Genomic DNA, 9,184 nt, shown 5'->3' with positions numbered 1-9,184 from the left:
AACAAACAAAAAACCCCACAAACTAATAAAATTAAATCCTTTCATTCCCAATACCGTCAACACCTCTACAGCACCTTTATAAATACATTGGGAAAATATAATTTCTCTCTCTTTCTCTCTCTCTCTTTTTCCCTTTGAACCCCGGGGTACCTTACCACTGAACTACATCCCCACCTCTTTATTATTTTATTATTTTAAAATTCAATTTAATAGTTTTTTAATTTTTATTTTTTGGTACTGGGAATTGAACATGGGGACAATGTAGCACTGAGTTACATCCCCAGGCTTTTCTATTCATGTATTTACTTATTTTTAAATTTTAAGACAGGGTATAGCTAAAATTCTTAGGTCCTCACTAAATTGCAGAGGCTGGCTTCAAACTTGTGGTTCTCCTGCTTCAGCAGCATGAGTGGCTGGGATTACAGGCATGTGCCACAACTCCTGCTCAGATTTTCTTAATAAATATCAATTTTGTACTTTACTGAGTAAAGGATGGTGTTAGAAAATTTGATTTGGTGCTAGAAAGCCCTTAGGTTTACCAATTATGGGTCCCCTGAGTGCAGCTGTGCTTTTAGAATCCAAGATCGTTTCTAAAAAATACTGTTGTGAAAATTTACCAGACTGTGAATTGTATACATACATATATATACATTGGAAGACTAAAAGATCAGGTAAGGATTCTCATTCCTTCTAAAACCCTTACATTACCACAGCAGAATCTTGGTGTGAAGTATGCCAGAAAAGGGAGTTACCCAAATTTAACAATCAAGTTTGGTAGAGTGGGAATATGATTTATTCCTTTTTAAAACACTATTTCTCAAAGTCAGTAAACAAAGAAACTGTTTTACATTTTTTTCCATTTTTCTTTACTTTCTGTAATAATAAGCAAATTGGAGCTATCACAGTGGTGTACACCAGTAATTCAGCCACTCAGAGGATGAAGACAGGAGGATGTCAAGTTGAAGGCCAGCCTGAGCAACTTAAAGTGTATCAAAAAACAAAAATAGGGGCTGAGGTTGTAGCTTAGTGGTTGAGCACTTGCTGTGCATGTGTGAGGCACTGATTCAATCCTTAGCACCAAATAAAATAAAAATAAAATAAAGATATTTAAGTAATAAATAATTATAATGTGATTTATAAATTAAGTTGCCCATAAAGTTCCCTGAGCTAGGAATTTTTGGCCTTTTCCCCATGTATTCTTGAGATGGGGCAGGCAGAGCCAAACTAAATTACTGACCTTAATGGAAGCCTTGGGAAGTGTGATCTACAATGAGACGCCTGGAGAAATTTCCAGTGTAGAGTGGGACCAAAGATATTCTTAGAATAAAATTTTAAAAATCAATAACTGCATCACTCTATACAGGACAGGAAAGAATTAAAGCCAATCTGAAGCAAAACAGTTTTCCTTTGAAGCTGGTAAGATAACTATACAGGCACACTACCTAGTTTCTATGCTGATGTCCTTGTAGAAAAGGGCTCTGTGTTTTAATTAGCCTGTATTTTGTTTCATATGCAAAATAAATCTTATTCTTTTCTAGACATATGCTTATTATTGGTAATAAGTTGAGTAAAATTTTGCTTAGTTCTTTGTCTTTCCAGAGTAGAAAAATGAACTTGTTCTGATTCTCTTCCCTTTAAAAAATAGAAAAACAAGAAAAAAAATGGACTATGTATTTAAAAGTCTTCTATAGAGGATACAGTACACTGAAACTCACAGAACATTAGTGACAGTAGATCCAAATTCTGAAACAAACTGCCAAATTACCTAAAGATTTACTAACCTTTTGTATTTGCCATTTCTCCAAGAAAATGATTTTATTACATTGTGATCTCATAGTCTGAATCTCTGAATCTCCTAAAATTGAAAATACCAGGCAGGGGAAACACCATCCTTCTGTTGCCCGTAAAGCTTCTTTCTTTCTTTCTTTCTTTCTTTCTTTCTTTCTTTCTTTCTTTCTTTCTTTCTTTCTTTCTTTCTTTCTTTCTTTCTTTCTTTCTTATCTAACATCACTTAAAATTCTCTATCATTGTGGGTGTGAAACCAAAAGCTACTTGCTTGTCTAGTGCTCAAAGTTTGTTCTCTTACAGGAGAAGTTTCTAAAACAAATGAGATCTGTTTGGAAAAAAGATCCAAGACAACCAGAAAAATCTGAAAGAGAAGAGCAGAAACATCAATCAATTGGTTGTAGCATGAGAGTCTATTTCCCTTAGAAACAACTGACAACAGGAAAGTTTGTCATTAATCAGTTCATCATATGAGTTTGAATCATCAAGGATTTTAAGAAGATCTTTCTTGATGGCTTGTACTTGTGGGAATACAAAGCAATGCTGCTGCTTAGGGAGATTGTTTGCTGTATGGATCAGGGAGTTTTCATATTATTGACATATTTACTAACAGAAATCAAATTGTTGTCTTTAATTATATATGCATAATCTAAGGATGTAAAAACCAATATTTTCTCTCCATTTAGAGAGACCTCTGGGTCTGATTAGTGTGCTCCTTGATTTTCATAGTGAATGTGTGAGTTTTTTGAATGCTTCCAATAATTACTTTAATGTAGATATCCTGTAATGTCCCTGAATTTCCCTGTCAGGCTGGTTTTTATTTTTAATTATTTAGTTTTTTAAACAGTTCATACATAATTAGGGATAATTCAGGAAGTGACTTCTCAGCCTCAGAACTCCATATTTGAGGGACCCCTTCTCAGTTGAATCAAAGCAATGATACTGCAGATGCATTTTCCTCATATCTTAACCCAACCTCATTTATTAAATTTAAAACTAGGATACAATGTAAATATTTTTGGCTCAATTTCCCTTTAATAAAAATCCTCTTTAGTTGCCTATTATCTATAATATAGGGTGTGGTTGATTCAATGTTGTGTTACCTTTGTATGGTTACAAAAACATTTGTTTGTGATTCCAAATAAAACAAATGCAGGAACACAAGAGTTTGCACATTTACTGAGATCTGGCTATCCACAACGCACATGTCAGTTTAAAATCTCCCTCTAGATCTAATAAGTCCTAATAATCAGTTCACCCAAAAGGAGAACAAGTGTAAGGGTGTGTGTGTCTGTGTGTGTGTATGTGTGTTACAATCATGGTGGGCACACATAATTTTTTATGTCAATCTAAGGAGCTGAGGCTATAGCTCAGAAGTAGAACATTTGTTCTGCATACAGATTTTGATTTCTAGCAGGGGTGGTTGTGTGGGGAGATTTAAGATTTATGATAATCCCACAGGGCATGAGACATAAGATGGGAAGATAGAGAAAGAGAATACAGACGTGTACTCCCTACTGATTTTCCATAACGCCATCATACTATATTCCATTGATTTTTTTTGTGTGTATGTGGTGCTGGGGATTGAACCCAGGGCCTTATCCATGAAAGGCAGGTACTCTACCAACTGAGCTATATGCCCAGCCTCTCCATTGATTTTTAATTGTTGTCATGTCATAATTAATCATATGCTTATCAATGTATTTCTGCCATCAAATGCTCTTCCTGAATGTATTGTAGAAACCAACAAATGTTTAATATTAAAAAATGAAAATGTAAAGCAAGGTAGATATTTCTGTCTGTCATACCGAATAATGAGTGTTCACTATGTAGCCTTGATGTTCCCTACATTCACTTTGCCTGGATCATTACTTATCAGTCCTAGTGGAAAGATTTATGGAGTTTACATTTCTTGACCATTTATTGTGTGCCTTACATGTAAATGTATGTTATATTTTTTTTAAAGGGAGAGTGAGAGAGAGAGAATTTTTTTTAATATTTATTTTCTAGTTTTCGGCGGGCACAACATCTTTGTTGGTATGTGGTGCTGAGGATCGAATCTGGGCCGCAGGCTTGCCAGGCAAGCGCGCTACCGCTTGAGCCACATCCCCAGCCCTGTATGCTGTATTTTTAAAATACAAAATCACTTATATGGCTGGGCTTGGTGAAGCCTGCCTGTAATCTCACTTACTTGGGAGGCTGAGGCAGCAGAGTCGCTAGCTCAAGAGCAGCTTTATCAATTTAGTTAAGTCCTAAGAAACTTATCAAGACCCTGTCTCCAAAGTAAATAAGAGTTGTGGGTGTAGCTAAATGGTGAGGTTCCCTGGGTCAATACCAAGTACCAAACAAAACAAAACAAAAACAAGAAAACCACCAGTACTACACTAATTATAAAGAAGAGTCAGGAGGAATTGAAGGGTCTTGAAATAAGGTGATTGTCTCCAAATGAGCTTTAACTTTGGGTTCTGTGTGTTCCCTCTCAGGTGAGTTGGCTTAAGTGATAGATCAACATTCATTCCAATGACTGTGAGCTCAGATAATATAATGCAAGTAGAGTTCACCGATAAACTGAAAAGAGCATCCAAAATAAATATTGGCAGCAAATATTAAAATGTTATTAATTAATATTAATTAATAATTAATAAAATATTAATAATTATTAAGCCCTAAATATGCATTCTCTTCACTCCTTTCTACCAATGGCTAATCTACAGTGTCAATTCCTACCAGCATGCCCAGTCTCCCATCTTTATTCTCAGTAGATAAAGTTGCAGCCTACCCTGCTAATAAGATGACATTTATGCAGTTTCTTCCATTCATGTTCATACTCATGTATTCTTAACCTCGACAGTAGCTTCATTACTGCATTTCAATTGCATTCACAAAAAAACCCTAAAATTAGTTTAAATTTTTCCTATAGAGTGCATATTTACAAAAATTCCTTTCTTATGCTTAACATGAGTTTTTATGTCCTAGATCTACAGAGTTTTTAGTATCCCTGTCTCACACTAGAAATGAAAGCATAGTGTAAGCACATACTATGGCAGATTGAGGAAAGTTTTCAAACTGCTACAAACATACTAGGAGAAAAAATTGTCAATGAAAGGCAAGAAAGAGATAGATTTCCAAATTTGCATGTTCAAGAGGGTCCACTATTTTGAAATTTGAAATTATTACCTTATTTTATGATGTAAGGTTGATTTTGACATTTACCCAGAGATAAAAATATGTACCAGTGGAATATGAAGATTTATAATGATAAGAAAGCATAAAATTTGACCTAGAATGATGGACACAATCAAGAATGGAATTGACACATTATTAAATCACTTACTAAGCCAAAGTTGCTATAAATTATGTTAAAAATAAAAATGTTACATTTTAAAGACTAATGCAGATGAAAAAGAATACATATTTTATAACAAATGAGATATCTCTGTTTATAAAAAAAAGAAAGAAAATATCTATTGTGGGTGTATATCTATGAGAAAAATAATGATTTGTGAAGGAATTGTATCATTTGTAATATGTTCAATTCCACCATGGTGGGTTCATTTCTCTCTTGCTCTCTCTCTCTGTTGAAATTGGGACTTGATCTCAGGGTAATTAGCCCCTGAGACACATCCCCAGCTTATTTTTATTTTTTATTTTGAGACACTGTCTGAAGTTGCTTAGGGTCTCATGAAGCTGGTGAGGCTGGCCTCAAATGTTCTCCTCCTACCACAGCTTTTCCAGTTGCTAGTATTACAGGTGTGAGCACGTGGTCTCAGGGTTTGTTTCTCACTGACACTCAGTGTAAGCACAGGCTAATAAATGTGAATCTTAAAGTAAATGGACAGTGTATTGTTTTCACTGGTTTCTGCAAATATAGGAGATGGTCAAAAGGAAGACTTTCAATGACTGGATTTTTATTTGTGTATGCAAAAATGGGCAATTTGTTGCCATGTTCCATCCAGTAGGAAAGCTGAAAAACAAAGGTTACAAGGGGACCTGACTCAGGAAATGACTTGGTGTTTTCCACAGCATATCTGTTTTCATCCTATAGGTTCAAACTTATCTTTATGGTACAGAAAGCATCAAGATATATCTGGGTATGCTGCAGACTCAATGACTGAGATTTTATTTATTCAGAAAAAAATAAATAAATGATAGTCTCAACATAATACACATTCAAGATATAACATTCAGTGCAATAAGGTAATCTTTTTATTATTGTTATTATTCCATGGATTAAACCCAGGAGCTTTAACCATTGGACTACAGCTCCTGTCCTTTTTAGTTTTTATTTTGGGACAGGATACCTGTAAGTTGCGAGGGTCTCACTACTTTGCTGAGACTGGCTTTGAAAATGTGATCCTCTTGCCTTAGTCTTCATAGTGGATGGGAAGACAGGTGTGGGCCACTGTGCTCAGATGAATGTAAGGTAAACTTTATTCAGGGATGTGAGGATACTTTGAATTGCAACCAGGAGTGAGTACAGTTCATGAGTGAGTGAACTCTGCTTTTAAAGCCTGGTGTTGAGGGTTTCCTCATTTATTATCTGGGTAAGAAGTACCTTACTTGTTTTTAATCTCTTAAATGGGTGACTAAAACAGGAAAAAAATTCTCCAAATTATTAATTTGTTCAGAAATATTCCATTGTTCATCTTCTCTGTACAAACCAGAGTTTATAGTTGACTCTTTCTCTCTCTCTCTCCTCCTGTTAACTTTATACAGCTCTTTATTAGCTAAGTATATTGTTGAACTTTTTCCTCACTGTGACCAAAATACATGAAAAGAACAACATAGAGGAGGAAAAGTTTATTTGAGCCTCAGAGTTTGGTTTCAGAGGTTTCAATCTATAGATGGCTGACTCCACTACTCTGCATTAAAAGTGAAGCTGCTCTTTGGAGGAAAACTGTTCCCTTTGTGGTGGCTGCAAAATATAAGGAGGGGGAGGGAATGGCACAAGGGAAGATGTATCCCAGGAAGTAATTATATAACTATTTGGTACTTTTTTCCCACCAATATAACAAGAACTTCTTACTCTAATGATTATTCTGAGTATATTTAATTACATTTATTTCTTAATAATTCTGTGGTACTGGAGATTAAATGCAATGGCACCCTACCACTGAGCATACTGCCCACCTTTGTTTTTGTTGTTATATTTTGTGATAGTATGTCCCTATGCTGCTGAGGTTGGCCTTAATTTTGTGATCTTCCTCCTTCAGACTCCCACTTTTTTTTTTTTTATAACTTAGGATATAAAACAGAGAAGTGAATTCAAGGCGACAACTCTGGAATTATTAAAAATTCCATCAAAGATACAAGGCTCTCTTTGTTGTTTTCTCATTTTTTTTCTTTTTGGCAGAATTATAATTCTTCATAGAAATAAGAATAAAAACTGATGTGGCAAACATAGCATGTTTGAGTTATAACAAATCAGATGAAATTGTAAACAACATCATTAATGATACAATGCTGAGAAAGTCAAAATATGAAGGAAACACTGTAGAAAACAAAAAGTCAAGGAACTAATTGAGTTGGCAAATACAGTAGCTAAAAGAAAACAGTGTATAGCAAAATTAAACAAAGGAATGTCAACAGCATAAATGGAGTGCTTCCCATGAGCCCTCAATGTTACCAGCAGTATCCATTTTATGGATCCAATTGTGACTGAGGACCCTGTGAACTTGGGGGAAAATCTTCCCACTACTCTGCGGTCATGTTCACTTTGATTCACTGCTAAAGACCAATGATTCAGGATTATGTGTTAATGTCATTAGGTGATGGAAACTGTACTACTTTTAAATCAGAAAATGTTATTTGTGCTTCTAGCTCAACTAAGTTTAGTGTGTGATTGGGGTCCCATTTTCTCTTCTCTCTCTCTCCCCCCCACCTCTCTCATATCTCTCTCTCTCTCATATATATATATGAGATATATATATATATATATATATATACAATTTTATATATAAATATATGTCCAAAAATATCCTACAATTATTTAGGACACAACAAACTAAAAATATGAAAAGCAAAGTAAGAGTATCTTGATTCCAAACAATTTCTCTTCCCTAAAAATTTTCATAAAGAAAATCAATTGATATAGCCATATTCCCTTGTAACCATGCTAATCTAACCTCTTGGTTTTATTTACTGTTGGAAACCTATGGAAAATTTTTTTCCATGTAATACTCTTAATGGGATATATTTTGTCTGCCAAATGGCTTATTAAAACATTCAAATTTATGAAACACAGGCCACTAGAAAATTTCTGTGATCACTTGTGATTATCAAAAGTATAAATAGAGATGTTGCATGATTAAAATTACTATATTTGTGCAGGTGACGCCCTGGTGCATCTCCTGGGAACTTTCATGTTAAAAATTGAACAGAACCCTGTTCTTATATGGGAAGGAAGAATCTCAAATGCTTGTCAGACATTGCCAGGTTTGAAACCAATAGCTTGGTCTGCTTGCATTCTTAAACCCTTAGTAAAACCACTGAGGGTAAACGATGTGTCTTGTGGGATGACCTTTGTGTTATGTCAGTGAACATGAATGAGTTTTAGATTTGTACACACTAACTACCTAACAATATTAATCATCCAGTACTCAAGAAGTTCTGTTACTTGGAAGTCACCTTCTTATGGCAATTGGTGAAAGTTTAGGAAGAAATCTATTAAAAGTGATAATCCCATATGATTGTCACACAATTTAGTAATTGCACATGTTGCCATTAATGCTAAACACCTTCATACAAAAATTTGCATGTGAATATCCATAGCAGCCTAATTCACAGTAGCCTCAAAGTGTGATGAAACAGGATACCCTTCAGTTAGTGAATGGTTAGACAAATTGTGGTATAAACATACTGTGGAATATTTACCAATAGAAAATAATAAGTCATCCATATTAACAGTGTCAATTCTAGGCAATTATGAATGTCAAAATATATTTGAAAAAGTTTATATATGGTTTGATTCATTTATATAATATCTCTGACAGGATAAAATTTAGAAAATGCAAACAAATTAGTAATTGTCAAGTATTAGTGACAAAGATTGAGGAGATGTGAGGAGGATATTTTATTTTAGAGTTCTTCTATAACTTTATGGTGGTGGTACATAAATCTGCACATCTCATAAAATTTCATAGAACTAAAAAACAAAATTACAGAAAGATTTCGCTTTCCTTGAGTTCCAAGTCTGCTTATTTAGACATACATTCATTGAATACAAACATGAATGATGTTCTCACTAAGTCAAATGGCACCTCTTCTAAGGCATGGAAGAAACACAAGAGATACCATAAGGGAACAAAACAGAACAAATAACAAGCCTGATATAGCTTTAACTTTCTTTGAGGAAATAATATGAAAGCTGAGTTCTGGCAGCTGAACAGATTTCACCTCT

This window comes from Marmota marmota, unplaced genomic scaffold (genome assembly GCF_001458135.2).
Source record: "Marmota marmota marmota unplaced genomic scaffold, marMar, whole genome shotgun sequence".
NCBI classification, from domain to species: domain Eukaryota; kingdom Metazoa; phylum Chordata; class Mammalia; order Rodentia; family Sciuridae; genus Marmota; species Marmota marmota.
The sequence above is the reverse complement of the archived record's forward strand: the minus strand, read 5'-3'. Positions refer to the sequence as shown.